The sequence below is a fragment of the Podarcis filfolensis genome (assembly GCF_964270895.1).
Source record: "Podarcis filfolensis genome assembly, chromosome: 4".
Classification (NCBI taxonomy): domain Eukaryota; kingdom Metazoa; phylum Chordata; class Lepidosauria; order Squamata; family Lacertidae; genus Podarcis; species Podarcis filfolensis.
This window is the reverse complement of record NC_139607.1, coordinates 55,080,730-55,105,038: the sequence shown is the minus strand read 5'-3', so window position 1 is coordinate 55,105,038 and position 24,309 is coordinate 55,080,730. Positions and strand designations below refer to the sequence as shown.

At 41.9% G+C, this 24,309-nt stretch overlaps 1 protein-coding gene and 2 long non-coding RNA genes across 6 annotated transcripts in view; 1 reads left to right on the top strand and 2 right to left on the bottom strand.

The window, feature by feature from the left end:
• Positions 1–24,309, bottom strand: part of APP (amyloid beta precursor protein) — a 145,283-nt gene that overhangs the window by 111,415 nt on the left and 9,559 nt on the right. The window lies entirely within an intron of this gene.
• Positions 13,931–20,343, top strand: LOC310761472. The gene is made up of 4 exons (XR_014547519.1): positions 13,931–14,389; positions 19,192–19,273; positions 19,440–19,516; positions 19,937–20,343. It is a non-coding gene; the product is annotated as an uncharacterized lncRNA (long non-coding RNA).
• On the bottom strand, positions 14,793–19,624 carry LOC310761492. Its single transcript, XR_014547545.1, has 2 exons — positions 19,428–19,624; positions 14,793–19,262 (listed from the first exon to the last, which is right to left on the bottom strand). It is a non-coding gene; the product is annotated as an uncharacterized lncRNA (long non-coding RNA).

The window sequence follows — 24,309 nt, the reverse complement described above, 5'->3', positions numbered from 1 at the left end:
TACAGACTCAGATCTTATTTATTTAGCGGAGAATCAATTTGCACTCTGCCTGCTGCATACAATACGCAGCATTAACTTAAAAGGGATTAATCATGGATCACTTAATACAGCCCTGTTAAATTTAACAGGACTACCACAGTGTTGAGCGGTCACCTAACCCTTGAGAATTAAAGAAGCAGAAAAGAGAAGAACCTTTGGGAAAAGTTAGTCAAGGTGAAACATTTTACTCCTGAAAACCCTAAAACACTTGATGTCCAAATGCTGACAGCAATGTAAAAGGGAAGGAATCCTTGAAAAGGTCAGCTGATTCTTGCAACATGGATAGGAGGTACTACTTCTGAGTTTTCCCCAAAGCACCAAATGAAGCGCTCAAGAAGCTCCATTGGTTGCCATTATGCGTGATTTAGGTTATATTTAAAATGTGGTTCTCAGATAACTAAACATTTCTGTGGGGTATCCTCTCCTCTCTCCGACAGTTCAAATCTGTCACCCCAGAACACTCCAAGCTTGGAAACTTGTGTCTTACCTGAATATCAGTTAAAAGGGTCACTAGACAAACACAGCACATAGCAGTCACAGAAGCATAGAAAGCCCCCTTATACAAAGGCAGACCACCAGTTTACACACTGACTAGCAGCTACTCTCCAGGGTTTCAGACCAGAGTTCTCTCCCAGCCCTACCTGGAGATGTTAGGGATTGACCCTGTGACCTTCTGCATCATCCTACTTACCACTTTGTTTGCACCTAGTTCATTCTGGATCCCAGTGTCCCCAAAATAAGAGTTATGAAGCAAAGTTCCTCAGAAGAATATTTGTGACCTTCCACATGTTGCTGGATTACACCTTCCATAATCCCCCGCCACTCATCATGCTGTTTGGTGCTGATGGAAGCTGGAGTCCAACAGCATCTGAAGGGTCACAGGTTCCCCCTTCCCTGCAGTAGGTACTTGAAGCTTTCTCATGCGGTCAACCTGTCTTCTGATACTGAGCATGGCCACGCCCTCCACTTTCAAGCACCCACAGAGAGATGCAAATGGGTGATTACTTCCTCCCTGTGTGGCAACCCAGGCTATGCAGTATGTCTATAAAAGAATCTATCAAGCATTGCCAAATGTTTAGGGGAAGTGGGTTTATTCAGGTATCTCCAAGTTTTAGAGCCTCTAGTTTAATTCAGAGCCAGGCGGTTGGGAGGAAGAAACAGCAGCAGTAATAACCAGGGGTGTGGGTTTTTTGGTTGTTGTTTTTTTAAAAAGTAGGGCATGGGCTTATGGTGGCAGTGGTGAAACAGGAAGTTTGCAAATGGTAAACCATTTGGTTGAAAGCCACAGCATTAAGTCATGCAACTTTAAATAAACACGGATGCAATTTTATGCATATTCTGGGGCTTTCTGAAGCCTCAGAATTGTTTGGTTCCATGCAAGTAATCCCTTAGCATGTGTCATCCATCACTTCTAAAGATAACTTTCTTTAACCAAGAAACTTTACACATCTCTGAATCATCAGAAGTACTACCACGTGGATTACAAGACTAAGTATCCCCACAAATTCCCACGATTGAAGACTGGCTAGGGAAAAAATATGGGATGTTGCATTGTTAATCCAGCTAACTTGTTTTTCTAGCAGCTGATCAAGAAAAACAGACCGATCCATTGAAAATGTGTGTTTATTAATTTTTAGAACACATCTCAATATAAAAATCAAGCCTTAATGTGTGTTTTTCTTTGCTGCAATATTAGTTTAGAGTTTTATTACGGTTATATCAAATACATCATACTTGCAGTTTTTATAAGATCTTATATTTTGTTTGTAAATACATCTAGCTCGTTACGTTTCTTATGAGTGTAAATTTCTCTTTTTATAATAAAAAGCTGTTTTAAAAAGTGACTAGATAGTGTGTATCTTGTTTATTGTTTAATTGCTAAGGGCTTATGCCCCTGCTAACTCCACTCTCACCAACCTGCCAATCCCTCCATATTAAACCCCTCTCCCAGGCTTCCCACCCCATGCATCCTTTATCTCTCTCACATATTATTTCTTACATGTGAGGAAGCTGAGGAGCAGAAAAGAGGGGGACTTACCTTGCCTCTTCCTTGCATTATCTATAGTATTTCACAGACCAGCTTACAATTTCCTGAACCACCAATACTTTACCTAAACTAAAAATGCCACTGTTCTCTCGTTCTCTCTCTTTCTCTTAATTTATTCTGCTTATCAGAGAGCCTTGAAGAGGTTTTCCTGCAAAGCCATTTGATAAAACCAAGCACACAACATAATTAATTTGCATGTCTGCCCTATTATAAGAAAGTCACACTCACACCTTGGAATGGCACTCGCTTAGGGCAAATCCAATATGTATTAGTGCAGGATGTGGGACAAGGTTTAAAAACACATCTTAACAAACTTGAAAATATTACGTGAAAAACAGTTGCTTTATGTTTCGACCCCCTAACTCTAGTAAGATTTGAAGATGTGCAATTTCTACAAATAAAAGATATGCCCCACGCCCAGAGAGATGCAGTTCAGTTGTGTCAATGGATGAGCCAAAGAATGCCAAGCAAACTGTCAGCTTTACACAGGCTGGGTAAGGAGCAAAAGGTTGAATCAATTAAATAAGTGTCTGCTTACTTTCTTTGCTGCCTGTTCATGGCCCTGTTGGCACTTGTGTTGCCACCTTCCCAGGGACCAGAGTAAGACAGGAAACATTAGCCTCACCAAAATTTGGCATCATGACAATGCCACAGAGCCAATGAAACCTGTAATGCCTTAACAATGATTAAGAAGTAACACTGGCCCAGCCAGAACTCTAACCATAGGGAATGCTAACCAGTGTTCAAACCCAGGGCTTGATGTGGGGAAAATTATTATTACTATTATTATTAAATTTATTTACCACCCTTCATCGGAAGATTTCAGGGCGGTGCACAAGACAAAACTACTGTTTCAGTCACATACAAATTGATGCAGTTTTTGTGCAATTTATCTTTATTGGTTTTTAACAGAGATGCTTTCTTAACGTAAGATCACAGTATAAAGTTTCTGTTTCTTGTTGATGTACATGTGTTTCTAAATCATAATAAAGAAAAACAAAGATATATTCTTAATCATTCGACTCATTAATATTCTAATTACTTCTGACTTCCCTCCCCTTCTTTTCTTGGGTCCTTTAGAGTTCTTGGCTGGATGCATATCATAATAAATCTAGTTTATTGGTACTTTTTGATGTTTCTCATTACAAGAGTTAATCTAAACAAGTCAAAAAATTTAATTCTCCGCAGTGTTCTTTCAGGAATTGTTTAAATATATGCCAATCTTTACTAAATTTTTGTTTCACTTGATCCATTTTCTGTGCTGTCAGTTTATCCATCTCAGCATATTCCATCAGCTTAATCAGCCATTCTTTTTTTGATGGCATCGTCTCAGTTTTCCAATTCTGTGCAATCAAAATTCTCGCTGCCATGGTAGCGTACATAAATAATTTCTTTAAATTTCTTGGAATCTCCCTCCCAATAATACCTAAAAGAAATGCCTCAGGGGTTTGGGGGGAATGAAATTTTGAACATCTTTTTCAACTTGTTATAGACTGAATCCCAAAATTCCCTCATTCTTTTGCAGGTCCACCAGATATGTACATCGATCCCACCGCCTCCTTACATTTCCAACACCGGTCTGAATTATTTTTGTACATTATCACTAATTTCCTTGGTGTTATATACCAGCAATTATATACAAATTGATGCAGTTTTAAAAGGAGGTATATCAAAACTCAATTTCATTTATTTGATCAATTTATTTAATCTGTGGCACTAATAAGTAGAAAATGCATCAAAGCTTTTATTTTAGGAGCACTGGGGTCACACCATACATTTAAAGAACATGAAACACACATGGCTTCCCTCAAAGAATCCTTGGAACTGCTGGGATATTGTAGTTCTGTGAGGAGTAGATTACAGGTCCCAAGAATCTCTGGAGGAAGCCATGTGCAAATTCCCATGTATAAGAGGAGTGGGAACAGCCCAGACTCTTTATCATATTTTGTCCCTCGTTAAGGGTTTGTGGACATTATGCCTTCTTGAGCTTTCTACAGTGGTACCTCGGGATGCGAACGGGATCCGTTCCAGAGCCCTGTTCGCATCCCGAACAGAACGTAAGACGTGACAGCGCGTGTCGCGTTTCGCCGCTTCCGCGCATGATGTCATTTTGATCGTCTGCACATGCGTGAGCGGCAAAACTCGGAAGTAATGTGCTCCGTTACTTCCAGGTCGCCACGGAGCGCAACCCGAAAGCGCTCAACCTGAAGCATATTTATCCTGAGGTATGACTAGCCCTTAAAAGATCCAACTGGCAAATCAAATTTCCTCCAATAAATTCATTGCTAGCTGTAAATCCCAGGGATTTCAAAAGAACTTGCCACAACACAGTGAGGTTCAAATTAGCACACAAAGCACTCCAGATGCCCTTATGTCAATCGTTTCAACCCAAAAACGCCCATTTAAAAATGCATTCCAAATCACACCGTGCTGTTTCCATCCACAAAATAATCGTCATCTGAAGTACATCTTGACTCAAACCAGCTGAAGAAAGAAGGTGTAAAGCTCACAGGAACTGAGTATGACCGTACCTCAGAAAGCTAAAGAGTTAGCATATATAAAAGGAAACCACCAAAAAAGCTTGCCTGGCAACCCACCTACCTGAAAGAAATAAAAACCCAACCAAGAGGGACAATGACTCTTTGAAGAAAGGCAAAATCATGCATCGGTGGGGTAGGCGAGGCAGATCATTTTCATCTTCACTGCACCAGGTGATCTTTTGTTTGTTCCCATTAAGAGAAAGTTATTGTCTGCTAAGAATTCTTTTCTTCAACAGAAGAGAGTCAAAATTATAGGGCTGCACCTGTATCGCTCAGCAATCAACCCTCTTCTACCTGAAAAAAAGCTACTGTGGGGGTTACAAACTCCACAATTATACGTTGTCTCTCCCAGAGATCACAGCAACCTGCTTTTTTCTGTCAAGCGCAACCCTATATTTCTATTAACCAAGTGGCTGAGGCTCAAGGCAGGGGGCATTGTGAGTTTGGCAAGAATGCATGCAAGACTCAATTGTTCAATTGTGCAATGTTTATTAGGAATAAAGAAGGCAAGGAAGAGAACAAAGGGACAAAGCAGAATATTGAAAATAAAAGGGGCTCTTTAGCTCAAGTCTTTGTATCCTGATCTTACTACAGTGGTACCTCGGGTTAAGTACTTAATTCGTTCCGGAGGTCCGTTCTTAACCTGAAACTGTTCTTAACCTGAAGCACCAATTTAGCTAATGGGGCCTCCTGCTGCCGCCGCACCACCGGAGCACAATTTCTGTTCTCATCCTGAAGCAAAGTTCTTAACCCGAAGTAATATTTCTAGGTTAGCGGAGTCTGTAACCTGAAGCGTATGTAACCTGAAGCGTATGTAACCCAAGGTACCACTGTACTTTAAAGCCAGTGTCTGGTCTCCTCATGAGTAGAATAGGTGGTCAGTCCCCATTCATGGGCTTTCAGTCACAGTTCATTTGACTGGTATATGGCACCTTTCAGCCAATTATCTTCCAGGTCACGTTTGCCAGAGAGTCTGCAAACACTTTCAGGGAAGTGGGGAGAGGGGAGATGGCTGTTGTTTTTGCAGATCTGGGAAGTGGCCATCTGGTGATAAGCATCACCAGCATTTTTCCATCTTTCTGTCAGGCAGCATTTAATATTTTCCTGCTAAACAAGATTTAATGAATAACCTTTGGGTAGGAGAAGGGGCCTGTGCCTTATTCAGCAGCCATGGTGGTGGGCAAGAAACCAGTTTTAGCCACACCCTAAAACAAACACTGGTTTCTCTCATGCTCAAAAATTCAATCCCACTAAAAAGAAAGGCAGTTGATTATGCAATTACAAGGTGCTTTCTCTTCCTCCTAAGATGTGTGGCATTAGAACAATTCTCACCAAGGGTTACACAAGTTTCTCATCAGGAATACAGTGTCACATACAACAACCGTGTTGAGAAAAACAATAATCACAGTAGCAGTATGGTGGACTCCTAGTTTCACCTGATATCATAAAGCAGTATTTAATGTTTAAACAGCTACTATAAACATGCAGGCATAACACAGAGGTTATCTGCTGTAAGCACAAAAGCCTCACACTTAAAAGAAAACAAGAATATAATGGATTGAAAAAATCCTCTCACTAGTTAGAGATGTGACCATGTGCCTCAAGGCAGAAATCTCAAACCGGGTAGCTAGGAAGCAAAGTTATCTGAAGGGGATACACAAACGAGCACTTCAAAGCGCAGGCTAGTTTAAAGGAACAAAACAATTTAGAGCACAGTAGCTCAAAGGTCTTTTGATACATGGCAACTCAATTTAGCTGACAGATATACAAAGAAACCAATTCACATGACAGGCCATTCAGTGGCAGATGGCTGGGGGCTATTTCCCTCATCTGACTGCTTGTAGCTGGAAGGGAAAAACAACAGAGACACAATCCAAATCATGGATAGGCAAACTAAGGCCCGGGGGCCGGATCTGGCCCAATCGCCTTCTTAATACGGCCCGTGGATGGTCCGGGAATTAGCATGTTTTTTACATGAGTAGAATGTGTCCTTTGATTTAAAATGCATCTCTGGGTGATTTGTGGGGCATAGGAATTTGTTCATTTTCCCCTCAAAATATAGTCCAGCCCCCCACAAGGTCTGAGGAACAGTGGACTGGCCCCCTGCTGAAAAAGTCTGCTGACCCCTGATCCAAATCTTGAAGCTCCTACAAGTCCTGGAATACCCAGCAGGGGCCATCACGTTTCAGGCACCTGGGTTTACTCATTCTCCGCGAATAAGACATGGCACAGGGAAATAAACCGCACCTTCTCAGAGCGCCTCTGTGAACCGCTAGCTGGTGATAAGCATCACTGGGACTTCCTTGCCTTTCTGCCAAACAGGATTTGATCGTGAACATTTGGATATTAGAAGGATGTGGGTGGCGCTGTGGTCTAAACCACAGAGCCTAGGGCTTGCTGATCAGAAGGTCGGGGATTTGAATCCCTGCAACAGGGTGAGCTCCCGTTGCTCGGTCTCTGCTCCTGCCAACCTAGCAGTTCAAAAGCACGTCAAAGTGCAAGTAGATAAATAGGTACCACTCCAGCGGGAAGGTAAACAGCGTTTCCATGTGCTGCTCTGGTTCGCCAGAAGCGGCTTAGTCATGCTGGCCACATGACCCGGAAGCTGTACGCCGGCTCCCTCGGCCAGTAAAGTGAGATGAGCACCGCAACCCCAGAGTCGTCTGCGAGTGGACCTTACAGCCGGGGTCCCTTTACCTTTACCTTATTCAGCAGCCATAACAGAAGGCAATTTTGTCACAGATGTATAGACAGACAGACAGATTAAAAGTTTATCGGTAGATATATTTTTAAAATTGAGTGGGGGAGAGATAGCAAAGGTATATAGATAGACTTGTTTGCAGCCATATTAATGCGGAAGGCTGCCAGTTCATTCTGTGGGTGCAGCCTAGTTCATACTAACCTTTTCTCTGGTCATTCAGAAGTCTATGGGAAGCCCACCTGACAGCAAGAGCTCTTGCTTGTTGCTGTTCCCAAACATCTGATATTCAGTGACATTACTGCCTATGAACATGGAGGCTCCATACAGCCATTATGGCTAATAGTTATTGAAGGATGCCTTTTCCCTGAATTTGTCCAGCTCCCCTTAAAAGCAATCTAACCAATGTCCACCATGACACCTTGTGACATTCAGTTCCATAAATTAAATTACAAAAGGTTTGGACAATATTCGAGGCATCAGGAAGCCATTAACAAGCTTTGGAACAGAATGCTCTGTTCTTGTCCTTCGCTTTCCTGTCACACACTGGCTTCAGTGAAAGATCCTGGCTCGTATCAAGTCAGAGTTCCCTGGTTCAGACGTAACAGAGAACTCTGGTTTAATACAAGCTTTCTCCAAGCATGATAGGAAAGGTGAGAAGAGGAGCAACAGGAGGACCTGTCAACCCCAATGTTTATGCATGGCTTTACGAAGCCTTGCATAATTGCACAAACAGGCCACATTGTGAATACGTATTTCCTTTGTTTTGTTTTTCCTGAAATTTGTGCCGATCAGTTTCATCTGATTACCCCAAGTTCCACTATTTTAAGAAGAGGGGGGAAATCCCTTTAATCACTTTCCCCTACAAAATGCTATCCCTCCCTCCCTCCCTCCCAATCCTAGCTACCTTCCCCCGATTCCAGAACTAGAAATACCCAAACATAGTTTGAAAAGAAGAAGCATTTGGTGTGTAGGAAAGAGAAAAAAGTATTTCCAAGAGTTGGAATTGTTAGCCTGAAAGAGAGCAAAGAATAGAAACACAACTTTGGGAATTTGCACAAAAAAGTAGCGAAGCTAAGATTTCTTCTCAGAAGACTTCTAGCTAACATGACACACGCTAACTTGAATGAAAAATAGAGAAAGCTTGCCTTTTCTACTGAAGAAGTGTAAGACAGGAATAAATTACTAGGTGTCTATCCCTCTTTGCATAAAATTACAGAGATGGTTCTTTGCCAGTAGTGAATATCAAGTGAATATTCCCAGGAACAAAATATTAAGCTTAAGAAGAGATATTTAGGAGAATGAGCTTGTCAAAGTGAAGATCAATAATCTGTTAGCAGTCGTGAAAGCAAAAGTTTAACTTTGTTTTATTACAGAGTACAGCTTTCTTCCATTGGGGTTTAATTAAAATAAATATATCATAAAGAGGTTAGATTAATTTCCCTTTATTTTTTAAAACAACGGAGCATGAACCAAGCAAAGTTTAGTCCCTTTAGGAATCACTGGTTTCAGTGGGAATGTTAAATATATGGGCATAAGTTTCCTACTGAAATTAAAACAATGTAAGAATACTTAACTTTAGAGGATTTTGCTCAGTTACTTTTTCAACACCACCGAATTGTCAGCAATAATTAAAATTTAGCAATTCTGCATGTTATCACTAAACTTTTATATTTCACCAGGCAACTAGGAATACATCTTTCCACCATGGTTTACGGACGTCTGTTTTCAATTTTTAAATATGGTTTTTCTTGTATGTTTTTGTTCTCTCACTGTAAAACACTTTTTTTTATGACCAGGGAGGAAGAAAAAAGGCACCTTTTTTCAATTCCCTTCATTTCTGACCACTGGACATGGTAGATACGACCAATGGAAGTTGGAGTCCAGCAATGTTTGGAGGGTCACAGTTTTCTCATTCCTGTCCTTCAACATTCCTGCCCTAGGGCACTTATTTGTTAGACTTCTATTTCAGCCACTATTTCTCAAGTCAGAGACATCATGTGAGGACAAGGCACTGTGATGCACATCTACTCAGAAGTTAGTCCTCTTAATGAGGCTTCTTCCCAGAAAAGTGAAAATGGGATTGCAGACTTAGGGAGGAAGTGGGCCTTGTCTGAGATAGTGCCATTAACCACACATTGGTTTTCACCCCAATTATATGCTGGAACAGCAAAGACAGACAGGTGGAAAGGATTCACAGCAGAGATTAATGACAAGCTGTTTTTGAAGGAGATTTATATGTTCATGAAAAGCTGCATAATACATACACCACAGCTCATTTGTGTGAAAGTGTTCAGCTGTGGCATTCTGGCAGCAAAATTATAAATAGAACCCTCCACAGTTCCCCGATATATACCCCTTTTTTTGTTTTCTTATTAGGACCTAATGAGATGCAGTCACATTGCGAAAGGGGTCATGAATTCCACTATCAGCCAGGAAGGAAATGTCTAGTCCATTTTGTCTCCAGCAGTTCATGTTTCATTATGTAGAATTCCAAAAAACCCTAATGACATCACACAGCAAGAGTGCAGCAGCCACAGCATCACTCACTAATGATGAGCTGGTGGAGAGAAACTGTAAGCAGAGGGGCTCGTGCCATTTTTGAATCCATCCATCCATTTCATTTCAGGTTATCAGACATTCTTTTCCACATTCAAGAGCAATCTAAGTTTCCATCTCTATCAGGGTAAAAAAGGTAAAGGACCCAAGGATGGTTAAGTCCAGCAAAAAGCAACTACGGGGTGCAGCACTTTAGGCCAAGGGAGCCAGTGTTTCTCCACAGACAGATTTCTGGGTCACGTGGCCAGCATGACTAAACTGCTTCTGGCACAACGGGACACTGTGATGAATGCATGGAGCACATGGAAATGCCGTTTACCTTCCCACCACAGCAGTACCTATTTATCTACTTGCCCTGGTGTGCTTCCGAACTGCTAGGCTGGCAGAAGCTGAGGCAGAGCAATGGGAGCTCACCAACGCCGCACAGATTCAAACAATGGGGGAGAGAACGCTTTCCCAGGTAAAATTCCAATGCTGATTTTTTCCATAGGAACAAAATATCCATTGCATGAGCTCTTTAGCAACGATAAGTGTATGCCAACTGCTAACACACTATCAGGCGAGCTTGGCAGTTTCAACTTCATTGGTTTGCTTAGTAAACACAAATAAAATAAACAAGCAAAATTAGATCACTCTCTGGGACATCAAAAAAATTGCCAGCGCAAAACTGTCCAAAACATTACTGAACTCTAAATCACAGAGGCTGCACTTCAGGTGATTTTCTAAGCCAAGGATGTAGAACCTGTTAACAGATGGCCTCCTCCCCTCCCCTCCTATTCACATGCAAAAGGCTCCAGTCCTGACATCCTGTTTGAAATATAGCAACACAGAGATTTGTGCCATCCAGCCCAGTCAGGAAGGCAAACCATGTTTTGTTCTTGTTTTACATTCCAGCTTTGGGGGGGATCACTCAAACACAGCGTGTCAATTTGGACATCATGGTGAACTGTGGCTTGGGCTCAACAAGAAGGGGAATTAAGTCATATGTGAGAAATAAGAAGGAAAGGGGAAAGGGGGAACACATGAGCTCAGCAATCACCACAATCCCCTAAAAGAGTGTTTGAAGGCTTGTCTGAATGTGAACACTGAGTGTATGCTTGTTTGTACAGACACTGTACAATGTACAAACTAGCTAGAGAATTCTGAACTCAAAGATATGCATCACCACAGGTGAGTATTCCCTCTTTTTAATTACTTTTTCATGCTGTAGCTAAAAATGTTTTTTCCCTGATCTTTCACTGTCTCAACCATAGACATTGATATTATAATACACAACAGTAACTACACGAAGCAAAGAGGCATTGTTAGTCTGGAATAAGGTGGAAACGAAGTGTGTATGCACTCTCTGAAAATGAGAAAATGAAAACAACAACAACAACATTTGTATGCCACCCATCTGACTGGGTTTCCCCAGCTGCTCTGGGTGGCTCCCAACAGAATATTAAAAACATGATAAAAGATCAACATTAAAAACTTCCCTCTACCTACTTTCATTTGTGAAAGCACAAAGCAACTAAAACTGATGGCCAGTAATTTCTTCATAAACTATATGAGAAGGTCGTTTATAGACCTGACAACTATGTACAGTTTACCTTTATTTCTCTTGCTTGCCCAGGAGTGGTGATAGTAGCACCTCAAAGCTGAAATCCTAAAGCACGAGTTAGGGAATTAAACCCACTGAACTCAGTGGGGTTTGTTGCAGAGTAGATGTGGTTGGAGCCTGTGTCTTTTCGTTCATTCTGCCTAACATTTGTTCTTAATTGGCAGTGACGTGTCATCTCATTAATAGAATGGGGGTGGGAAGAGAGATGCAACTATATACACATTGTTACTATACAGAGGTTTTGCATGTGTACTAATTTATCCCTTCTGAAGGGACCCCCAAGTGAACAGAAATAAGATGCAGGTTTCCAACCTCTGTATATCACTAGATGTCATAAAAGGGTGGGAACCATATGTATACAACCTTTGGTCCCATGGCAGAAGAAAGGCGGAGTGTAGTAAATATAGTAAAATGAATTTCTCAGCATGCATACTGTGAGCCTGTCACATTCAGAATAATTAGAAATTTAATATGAGAAGGTATAATTGCCCCTTATAAGATGGGTATTTAGTCAACACAACTTGCAGAAAATGGATGTGATCCTATACATACTTACTAGGAATAAGCCCCATTGATCACAGTGCAACTTACTTCTAAGTAAACATGCACAAGATTGTAGATCAGCCACTGTTGTCTGGCAAGAACCTCCAAGTAGAGAAAATAGGAAGGAAGACTAAAGCACTAAATACTATTTTCATTTCAAATCCAAGCAATACTCATGACTGGAGGATATTTTATTACTAGATAGGGCACCCTTCTCCAACCCCTATCGATCTCAGCAACTGTGCCCCTTGGTTAGGAGAGATGGGAGTTGTAGCCCAAAACATACAAGGTAAAACCAAAATGGGAAAGATCATGACCCAGTTGTGCTGCTTATAAAAACATTATTTTCATATCATAAGGTTCATCACTTGTTTAGACTTCATTTTGATTGCCAAGACATGCATTGGGCAAATTACTCAGTTAAATCGACTTAATACGTTTGTTCTTTTCATTCAAAAAGAAAACTGTCAAAACAGTCTAGCCCTCTGGAGCACCATAACACCATTTACTATCAACATACCAATATTTCAAGCACAGACAAGTTGATACGATATTCTGCACCAGTTCTTCCTCAGAATGACAGTTTGCAATAACGGTCATATAAAAGCACAAATTCTTCAAACTGATGTGAAGGAGAGAGAGAGAGAGAGAGAGAGAGAGAGAGAGAGAGAGATTGAGGGTAGAGAAATAAATCTACAGTTCCTCTTCCCTTTGCCCCAACTGCTTAAGGGTGCTGTTACAAAAAACAGAAAACGTCACCTTTCATACATTCATTTTTTAAAAATTCCGAACAAGTGAATACAAAAACAAACTAACTTTGTTTCCTCAGATCACAGTATTGCCTCCAGTATGGTGGGAGGAGTGTATCCCTCCAGGTGGTGTTAGACTACAACTCCCATCAACCAAAGCCAGCATGGCCCATGGTCAGGGATGATGTGATTTGTAGTCCAGCATTGTCTAAAGGGCCATAGGCTCCCCACACCTGAAATACTGAATTCTCTCTAATCCCTAATTGTTTTACATACATACATACATACATACATACATACATACATCTTCAGATTGACTATCCCTGCAATAACATCCTTATTTTCAATTCAACTCCTTTTCTTGGTGACCTTTGAACAAAGATACATCTTTCTTTACATTAAAGCACATGGCATGCAACAATTACATAAAAAAATAAACACTCAGATAAACATTTCTGAATTTATTAACAAAGTTGCAGCAAAGTGTATTTACCAAAATTATTACAAATATGAAATGATGCGTAGTAACATGAGCTCATCTTCCTCTATCCACCATTAGCTTCTCCCTTTCAGCATCAAAAACTTCCTAAAATCCTCATCCTTTCCCTGGACTCTTCTGTCTAACTGCTGTTCTTTCATCATTGTTTGCTAAAAGGAAAATAAAATTACCCACACTGCAAGCCTATACATGTCTACTCAAAAGCAAGCCCCACTGAGTTCAATAGAACTTACTCTTGGGTCAAGGTGTACAGAATTCCTGCTCTGTTCAACATGTGAACAGCCACAGATTAGCCACCTACAATTAGTATCATGAAAAATAGTGTGGCATATTAAACTATTCCTCCCCAAGCACTGCTGCTTCAGTCAAATTAGGAACCCCGTTCAGCTGCTTTAAAAAGAGCATTGGGCGAGCTTGTGGCTTCAAAGCCTTTTGCTTTGTTCACTAAAAGAAAGTTTAAAGAAAAGCTACATGACTATCATGGGTGGGGATCCAATCTGTTTACCACATAGTACATGCTTGCTGGGGCTGATGGGAGTTGTAGTTCAGCAACAGTTTGGATATGTTTAGTCTATAAAAGAGGAAAGTGAGAGGAGATATGATAGCAATCTTCAAATATCTCAAGGACTGCCATATGGAAGCTTGTTTTTTCCTGCTCCAGAGGCTAGGACCCAAACCAATGGATTCAAGACACAAGAATGGAGATTCCGACTAAACATCACGAAGAACTTTTTAACAGTTAGAGCTGCTCAACAGTGGAAGGGACTCCCTCAGAAGGTGGTGGACTCTCCTTCATTGGAGGTTTTTAAGCAGAGGATGGATGGCCATCTGTCATGGATGCTTTAGCTGAAATTCCTGCATTGTAGGGGGTTGGACTAGATGACCCTTGGAATACCTTCCAACACTACAATTATGATTCTGGCAGGCCAAAGTTTTCCCACTCCTGTCCTAGTGAACTGAAATATTTTCTGATGCAACCTCAAAATTAGCCGTTAAATTTACCAGGAAACCCATGCCAACAGATGCAAACTTCCTGGCATTTTAGAAATCTCTGTACTGCACTGATAGCAGAATCAATTGTCTCTTGTTAGCAGAGGGCCTAAGCAAATAAGGTTATTTTCAGTTTATTTCACCAGATTAAAAATCATAACGTTGAAACAAAATGAAAAAATGACAACGTACGGTTGTTGGACATACTGCAGGTCTTTGACAACAGTATTGTTCTTAAATTTTAAAATAAAGAAACATTGAGTCAGCTGAAAAACAGCATGTAATGTATATATAATAAGTAAACAGAAACAAGGCAGCTACCAAACAAAACATAGGTACATTTATTTTCATTTGCTCTCCTTTTTCCATTCATTTTTGGCAGCACAGTTTGCAGTCTTCCTCTCCAATGTAAAGTCTTAACTAATTTTTCTTTTATTTACATTAAAGACAAAGCTTTGAAACTTCCAAAATATTAGCTAGTCAATATTGGAGGGTGGGGTTTGCTATCAAGTCCTTTTACTCTCATTTTTCTTTTTCAAAGTGGGGATGGGAGACTTGTTTTGAAAAGTAATACAAGTTTTCCCCACCTTCCTCCAACAGACCAGATTACATGGATGCATTCTGGAGACATTTTACTATTGTAATTCAGTTCTGCTGCTTTCAAGAGCGAGACTGAGTGAAACAAAATATTTCCTCGGCCACAATACGCTTACTGTTTCCAGAGGGAAGTAAGAGGCCCTTTCAGCTTCTCTATTGTCCTATCTTTCTCAAAGATCACTGAAGAGACTTAAAAATCAGTCACAATACAGTACAATATTAGTTAGTTCAGATGAGTGACTAGTACCCAAAATTCCACTTCAATTTAACTTATAAAGGAGAGAATACAGTAAAGGTTCTTCCTGGTCATTTCACAGCCTGGCATGCTTCCAGAGTTCATAGCTCAAATAGAAGGATAACATAGGCTCTGCCTGGGTTCAAACCCAGTATATAAAGCAAGCCAACCAGATGTTGAGCTCCTATTATCCTGTGCTGGCTGGGGCTAACAGAGTTGGATTCCAACAACATCTGGAGGTCCACAGGTTTGTAACCCCTGCTCAACCCACCCTCCAAAAAACAACAACAAACCCAACCTCAGGCAGCAAGGCTGGCAAAGATCTCCACCTGAGACCCTGAAGAACCACTTCCAGACAGTGTGAACCATGGTTTCCTAAATTTGGGTCACCAGCTGTTGTTGGACTACAACTCCCATCATCTCTAGCTAGCAGGAACAGGTGTCAGGGAAGATGGGAACTGTAGTCCAAAAACAGCTGGAGACCCAAGTTTGGGGAACCCTAGTGAAACAATTTTTAGATAGGTGGACCAATAGTTTGATTCAGTGTAAGACAGCAGGTTCATAAGTTTGTATCCTTGCCGCAATCAAAGCCATTAGTGACCCACTGAGAATTTTCCATTCTAACCTGGATGACTTGGGAGTGAGGAGATGAGCTATTTGGAAAGGTGAGCCCATTCTGCCTACCTCCTCCTGCCTCACGTTTGGCTGCTTAAAACCAGAACTATTTCACACAATGGCCTTTCATTGGCCTTGGTTTTCAGTAGTCAGAGACATGCTCAGAGCTGGGGGGGGGGGGTGTTTCATGCTGGTTATGTTCTTAACAAAGTAATGGAAAGGCAGAAAGCAAACTTCACTCACAGAATGGCAAAATATAATAAGCAAGTCTCCTTTTGTTGTGTATGTGCAAAACGGCTTTGAAATGATGAAACTCCTCCAGTGACAGTGTGTGAATTGTGGACTCAGCTATTCGCTTAATTTAACACAGGAATATGCTATTCATAAGCTGAAAGCTCAAAGTAACACAGTACGCTCTTTTTTGTTTTTTAAAGTGCTGATCAAATCCAATATGTCTAAGCATGCTGCATGGGGGAAGGAGGAAGGGGAAAAAACCACCTCTGTGAAAACTGCACACCACTTCAAGTTTTCAATGTAATCTATCACAAACAAAACTAACGAGAGCAGCTGCTAAACCTACCGGTATCAAATGGGCATCAAAATATTTGGAACAAGCTACAGGATGTGAGTAGTAGAATATCACACAACTCAACATCTGATATGGACACAGCCATGCAGAGTTCACCAAGAGGTCTGCAAGCTTCCCAGCATGGAACAGAGCAGCCACAGAAAAATACTATAAATGCAACGGTTCAGCACAGAGTTGCCTTGCTGAAAAGAGGCATTGTGAGTTATTCTGCATTACCGGACTAGATTAAACAGATGACATTAAACACTGTCTTGATAACCGCAGCCTGCATCAATTCACACCGACAAATTCCTAAACAACTTGGACCTCAAATAACTGAAGGAGCACCTCACCCCCAAGGTGCTGATGCAGAGGAGGCCCTGCTGGCAGTTGTTCCACCCTGCAAAGTTCTGTCAAATAAACATGCTAAATCAGATCCCAATCAAGTTAGGACTACTGGAGCATTTTCAAAAATATTTCCCAATTCATAATTTGCCAGAAAGCCAAGATCGCTTCTGGCCATGGGGATGGAAGGTCGCAGCTCTAAGCAGTTTTATGGCATTTTTAGTTGGCAACTCTTCTGTTTTGCCTAAACTACAAAGTTTTCATCAGTTGTATGGCATTCTGTCTGTTATAGCACCCTGCCCCCCCCCAAATAAACAATCCCTGGATTACAGTTTGGTGAGTTGTAGATAATACTTGTTACCTTCAGTGCTTTTTACCTCCAGTGCTACTCTCGTTTTCCTACTCATATTGAAATACTGCCCCACAATGAGACCAAACTTAGATTCACAAAATGTTTAGGGGTATGCGTACCCCTGAGTTCTCCCCACCCATAAAATAAGCACTGGTTACCTCTATCCTCTTCATCCCTACCTCTGAGAACAGGAAATGCCCATTTGTCTTTAGTACCAATATGCTCCTGAAGAAATTAGACATCAAAAGAAGAAGTGTCCATTGAGATGCACTGAGCTGGATTCAAATTCCTAAATATTAAATCCCTGGTGGGCAGTGTGTACTGCAAGATTTGAATATCACTGTGCAAACTGCCCCACAAATTGTGGTTGATATTAGCCAATAAAAGGAAACTGTTAATGTAATGTATTTCCAAATTTTCTTTTACCGCCTGCTTTAAACATGTACAACTGCTGATCTTCTACACACAAACACTTAGTTTTGAGAGGTGACCTGCCTTTGTTCTGCATAAAACATAGCACACAATAATATTCAAGTCACAATAGGATCAAAACAAGGGAAATGAGCATTAAATCAAAGAATTCCGACACTTTCCCTTGTCAGCTGTCTCAAGACAGATGGAGAACCCATGCGGCTGTCCAAGCACAGACGCTGTTCTAAGAATTCACCTCCTACAACGCAATATTAAGTCACTCTTGTATGTCTGCCAAGTCATTCCACAAGGCTGTGGATTTTGGTAGGTATTCAGTCACTTCAGAAGTACTTATGCATCGGTTGACAAAGTAAATTCAACATTGAAGTTTTAAAACCATTTCACACATCTTGTATTCTCACTGATGGAAGGGGTATTTTTGGAGGGAGTACAGAAATCATATCTATCTACGGATACAGTGCAAGAAACTAATACAGGACCTAAGTGACATGACAGGGAATGGTATGACCAGACGCAGGGGAGCAGCATTCTTAGCACACTAGTTTTCCACACAGGATAAATGGCTATGAAAATAACACCCTGCTATTACCTCAGCTATGCCCTGACTCGCTGAGTTCAGAATTCAATGAAAGCACAAAGGGAGACCGAAGACTGCACACCCAAAGATATCACTGAGACACCCATCCGCGAACCTGTTATCTTAGCCACAAAGCAACAAACATCTCTTTTCCAACGCACACTTAACTGTGAGAGCACAGCCCCTGCTTAAAAATAGCTGAATAAATGGCTCTATGTGAACTGAACGCTGGAATCTCTTCGTTTATGTGAATACACTTCCCCTATTCAATAATGAACAACTGAAATGTGATATATGCACTGGGACCAAAGCCCTAAATAATTATCACTCAGGGCAGAAAATTACATACGTGTTGGATTCAGGCTAAGTGTGCAACAATGCCCCTCTCTGCCATGCTGATGACTGGGGAAGGGGGGCGCATAGGTGCGTTTCTGCTGGACTGCACCAGAAGTACAATGGGGGGGGATGGGACTTGGCTGCAGCAAAGGTCTGATCTGTGACCAGGTGGATGGAAAGCTAATGCAGACAGTTTGCCTGCCAGTGGTAGAGAATGGGGCGCCACTGGGTTGTGGATCCCAATCTCCAGGCTGCCATTGCACCTTCCACTCTGGCCAGAGGAAGCCAACAGAGCTTGGCACACAGCAGTGGAACTGAACCACTTCTCGCCAGTCCCACACGATTGCTCTGCTCAGGACTCAAACTTAGCCATGGGCTAACCTGTCGCAATCATTTCAATGGGACTGTACATAACAAGCCAGACTGACAAGGCACCTCTCCCTAAGGAAACACTTTGTTTCATTTTAAAAAGCCACTCTAGTGATCGTCTTGTACTATTTTTAAATGATGTTTTATTTCTGTAAACAACGTTGATGTTGCCTCACATAAATGGTGTCATGTAAATACTCTTATATAAATAAAGCAAACACATTTCACCACAGCACCTTCTGTTCCACCTACATCACTGCAGGAGCCAGAATAAGAGGCGGGGGGTGGGGGGGTGGATGGGCTGGAGAACAGCTAAATTGCTCTCAGATTAGAAAGTGCTTATTTCTGATTTTAAGAAGCGGAGAGCATTCTTGGATGCCAAAATTTAAAATGCCAGAACATAAAGAATCAGCGCATATATGGGATATATATATGCATGTATTTCCTATAAACATAATTAGCACTGACTTACAAATTGTATTTTTCTCCCTCTTCAAGATAACACCATCTAATTACTGGTCTGTACCATCTGTAACAACACCGAAACCTTTTTCTTCTGGAGGAGGAATCTACTCAAGCAGTGGCGTAGCGTGGGTTGTCAGCACCCGGGGCAAGGCAAGTAATTTGCGCCCCCTAACCCGTGGATTTGCGCCCCCTAACCTGTGGATTTGCCCTAACCCCAGATGTTGCGCCCGGTGCGGCCGGCCCCCCCTGCACCCCCCACGCTACGCCACTGTACTCAAGAGCAGTTATTAAGTTTGGGAAAGCAGCAATTGTACATACAAGGAGTGGAAAGTAATTTTACCGCCAGGAGAATTTATATGTGAGTTAAGAGCTTGGGCGGGGAGGGGGGGAGGTGGGGGGAGCAGAAGAGAAACACAGTCTTTGCTAGCTCTGCATCTGACCTGAAAATGCCAAAAAAAAAAAAAAAGGGGGAAGATGCCTGACTGCTAAGAGCTGAGCAGGTGCATAAACTGCAGGGGACTTTTCTTTCAACGCTGCAGCTTTCAAATAAAATGGCACCTTGAGGCATTGGTAGGTAACAAAACAAAGCTGTGCAAACCAGCCATATGGTCACGTTATGTATTTGTTTCCCCCTGCAAAGCACAGTTCTGCTTCCAGTGGAGGGCATTTATTAAAAACATGCTTCCAAATAACACCAAATAACAAGTTTCCAGCAATGCACATCTGGGGCAAATGCTTTATTACTCTGAGTCCTTTGCTCTCTTTGTCTGCCTCCCAGGTAAGAAGACGACAAATCTCCCTGCATTCCCTGTTGAAGCAGCTCTAATAGCTTTGGACCTTTAGCCAGTTTCTGAGCCCTCCACCTGACGGACAGTAGCACTGGCAAAATTGAGGAATGCATTGCAGCAGCAAAGGAATCAATGGCTGCATTATGTTCACAGTATTCGTAATAAAGGAGTTCATTTAAAACGATCATAGCACTAAAAGGTTTTCGAAAATCTGTAAGCAGCTCTCTGCCATGTTCTTATGTCGATACGATTATAAAGGAATATTAAGTTACACAACATTACCCTGAGATTGAAGCCCAAATTTCAAAGGAACCAGCATTCCAGGGCTGGCCAAACATTCCCCAGAGGCAACTCAAATCGCTTTAACAGATAAAGGGAGAGAGATTCCTCAAAAAACCATTAAAAAACACACAAAAACACTATACTGTTCTATTCTACAGTCTTGCGTCCTCACACCCCCACTTCCCCCTCAGCATTCAGCTGCTCCATTCAGAAGTCACTTTGTCAACTGAGACAGTCTCCTAATGCCAAGTTATGCCGTGGGATAAGATGCCTGGAACTCAAAGCATCTGGAAATATTCCCTCACAGACACTTAACACTATTCAAGATGGTAACGTCCTCTAGACACTCCACTATAAACAGAAAGAAAGATGAGAGAGGGGCAAAACAGCAGTTTGCTCTTAGGTTTCTTGGTCATACTGGGGCTCCAGAGCATGGGGGGGGGGAGGCAGAGGCACACACTGAACCAAATTTGGTTGCCATAGCAAACAACTCACTCATTTTTGGCCACTTGCATGAAAGCGATTGCCACTCAGCCTCGATGCTCCTCTTTCACAAGAACCTTTTAAACCCAGCCTGGCCCTAGCTATGCTCACTGGGGCTGACAGAAGTTGACGGCCAAAACATGTGGAAAGGGTCCGATTGCGGAAAGGCTGTTTCAGCCTCTTGTCATGCTGCAGAAAGGAGAAGCAAACCGCTAGAAACAAAGCAAGAAGCAAAAAGAAACAACAAACCATGAGGGCAACAGTTCTGCTTTTCTGTCCCGCTGACTTAAATAACCTAAAATACAGGGTGGGGAAAATCCAGTTATTTCAGCTACACCTGCCCCCCCCCCACTTGCAGAGACTCAATGACGCTCCCCCAACTACTAGACTGAAGGGTCTCTGCCCAGCTCCCCCTTGAAAGCCGTGCTTGGACAAAATGTTGGCTCCAGATGTGTAAAAAAAAAAAGGTAAAGGACCCCTGGATGGCTAAGTCTAGTCAAAGGCGACTATGGGGTTGCGCTCATCTGACTTTCAGGCCGAGGGAGCTGGTGTTTGTCCATAGGCATCTTTCTGGGTCATGTGGCCAGCATGACTATACCACTTCTGGCACAACGGAACACTGTGATAGAAGCCAGAGCACACAGAAACGGTGTTTACCTTCCCGCCGGAGCGGTACCTATTTATCTACTTGCACAGGCGTGCTTTCGAATTGCTAGGTTGGCAAGAGCTGCGACACAGCAACGGGAGCTCATCGCGGGGATTTGAACTGCCGACCTTCCGAATGGCAAATCCAAGAGGCTCAGCAGTGGAGCTCAAAGACCACCTGGCCCCCACATGCCAAACATCTCTCAGCCCAGGCTTTCCACAGAAGGAGCCATATGGTGCTTGCATCGTGGTTAGGCAGGAAGCTTCTTTGTTGAATTGAGGCAGAAGAACTCCAAACAAGTCATTTGTGACATGATAGCTCCCCCCCCCCCTTTGATTCCCAAGAGCCACACATCTGCCTGGTCTCTTTCTGCATCAACAGCTTAACATTTAATAATTTGAATTATTCTTGCCTGTGTGTGGCAATGCTTGCCCTCCTTGGCCAAGCCAGCTGCTTTACTCTAACAGTCTACCATTTACAAAGCCCTCTCTGTGTATCCTCAGCTCAACTCCTCCTCTATTCAATAAGACTTAACACAGAGATCATTTTACAGAGAACTTCAAAAGAAAAGCGCCTATACCTCACACCCTCCACAACCCTCATTCCTGTTCCTGCTACCAGAGGTTGGCTACCGGAATAATCAAGAACAGATATTCAATTAGAGATGGAATTCTTTTCTTTGAACAGGAGGCAGAAGCCACTAATACGGAAATAATGGATTTGACAGAAGGTGCGGTGGCTTTAGACTCTAACGAAACCTTACTATCAAGACAATTTAGGCTGCAAAACTACATATAGCATCTGAGTACAGATCGGCTGAAAACAGAACTAGCCTAAGGATAACTTCAGCATGTAAGGTGACAAGACAGTTTAGCGATTATAGAGTAAACAAGGTTAGATATGTTGGGAGTGCGTTCATATCACACAAACAAGAAGTCCTGTTTATGTCACACTCTCTTACAAAACAACTCTAACTGCAGTATGAGACATTTCCTCGTTGGCCCTTCTCTATTAGAATAAAGTCACAGCAGTTCAAGGCAATGGTATATCTCTGCATTCTTCCCAAAGTACAACTTGTCTGGTCTCAACCTCAGGCCAGCTTGATAAAGACTATGATGTGGGGGGTGGGCACTGAACCTGCGGTCCCCAGATGCGTTGGGCTCCAATTCCCATCAGCCCCACCCTGCATGGCCAATGGTCAGGGATGATGGTAGTTGGTAGTCCCACAACCTCTGATGGGCCACAGGTTCCTCATCCATTCCACATAGTTCGAGAGGTGGGAAGACTTCTTGCTTGTGGGATCTACCTTATTTTTTGCTCCACAAGACACACTTTTTTCTTCCTAAAAAGTAAGGGGAAATGTCTGTGCGTCTTATGGAGAGAATGTGTGGTCCCTGGAGCCAAATTGCCCAGGGGAGAAAAGCAGATCATGCTTGTGATCGGGGAGGGAGATAAGGGACGCTAGCAATAAAGGAGGCTGCCTGGGAGGGGGGAGGTAAAGACAGTGAACTTTTCAAGGAGAGGAGATAGGAAGACTAAGGCAATGAGGAGAGAAATTAGAAGAAAAGGAGGAGCAAAAAACTGCTCCAGCTAAGGAAGAGGTACTAAGGCAAACAAGAGGGAAGGGGGTGTTGAAAGGAAGCAGGTGATCGGTAAGCAATCGGGGAGGGAGATAAGGGAGGCTAGCGATAAAGGAGGCTGCATGGAAGGAGGGAGGCCCATGGATCCTCAGGATTTTTGCATTGGGTCACCCCAAATTCACCATCAGATCACACAGCATGTTCATGGCTACAGCCTGCACCAAAAAAATCACGCACCCACTGTTTTGTTCAGAATATTTTTTCCCTTGTTTTCCTCCTCTAAATACTAGGTGCATGTTATGGTCAGGTGTGTCTTATGGAGTGAAAAATATTGTACTTTTATTCAAACCCCAAGATCCATCAATCAGGGATCAGTGCAACCACCATTAAAGAATTCCAAGCTGGGGAACAGTCTTCCTACAGAAATTTCCACTCATGTGTGCTATTAAAAAAAACACACCCCACATGTTTTGTTACTCCAAGCTTTCTTCATTTCAGGGGTATAATAAGCAGGCCACTGCTGCTTTACAATTGTACATCATAAATCTACTGCAGGCTGCCCATAGGTCTACCAATACATCCAGATCTGCTTTTGGTAAAGACTATATGAATATTATGGTTTCTTAATTTCACAATAAACATTTCAGGAAGATGTTCAGTTCTAGAACACATGAATGTACATACATAACCTGCCCATAATTTTTAATTCAAAGTAGATGTTCACATGACAAAGCGGTCAATACAATTCTTTGTTCCTTAGTGTGCACACACGTGTGCTAAAAAATTGAATGTTTTGTTACCATATGCGGTGATGTTCAGAACTGCTATCTATTATAAACCCCAACCAGTTGGAACTTAGGTTATGTTACGTGGAGTATACAACTCATTATCACAAGCTATCCATACATCAAGGGAATGACTGCAGCAATGCTGTTGATACTTTGAGAATTGTATAACAACTATATACATTAGAAATATTCCATGTCAAGATAAAAAACCAACAAACCTTTGCAAGGTAAAAATCACTAAGCCTCTGACAAAGCAACTTTTCTGATTCTGAATATTTAACTATTTTTCTTGATCCTTGTCTGAGAAATTTTCAACTTTTGCCAGTTATGTGGTTCATACAAATCTATTCAAAGTAATTGTGTTTCTTTAGAATGCTAGAAAGTGTAAATTGAAGAGTCGAAATGATTTGCATTCAAATCCCAAATTAAGATATGCACTCTTGGGTAATTTACTCTGCCCAATGCTTTATTCTATTTTCTTTTAAAGACCCAGTAACACACATTTAACTAAAATATAAATATAGCTCTGGGTGGAATCCACACAAGCTGTTCCTCCAATTATATTTATAGTTATAGCAATTGCA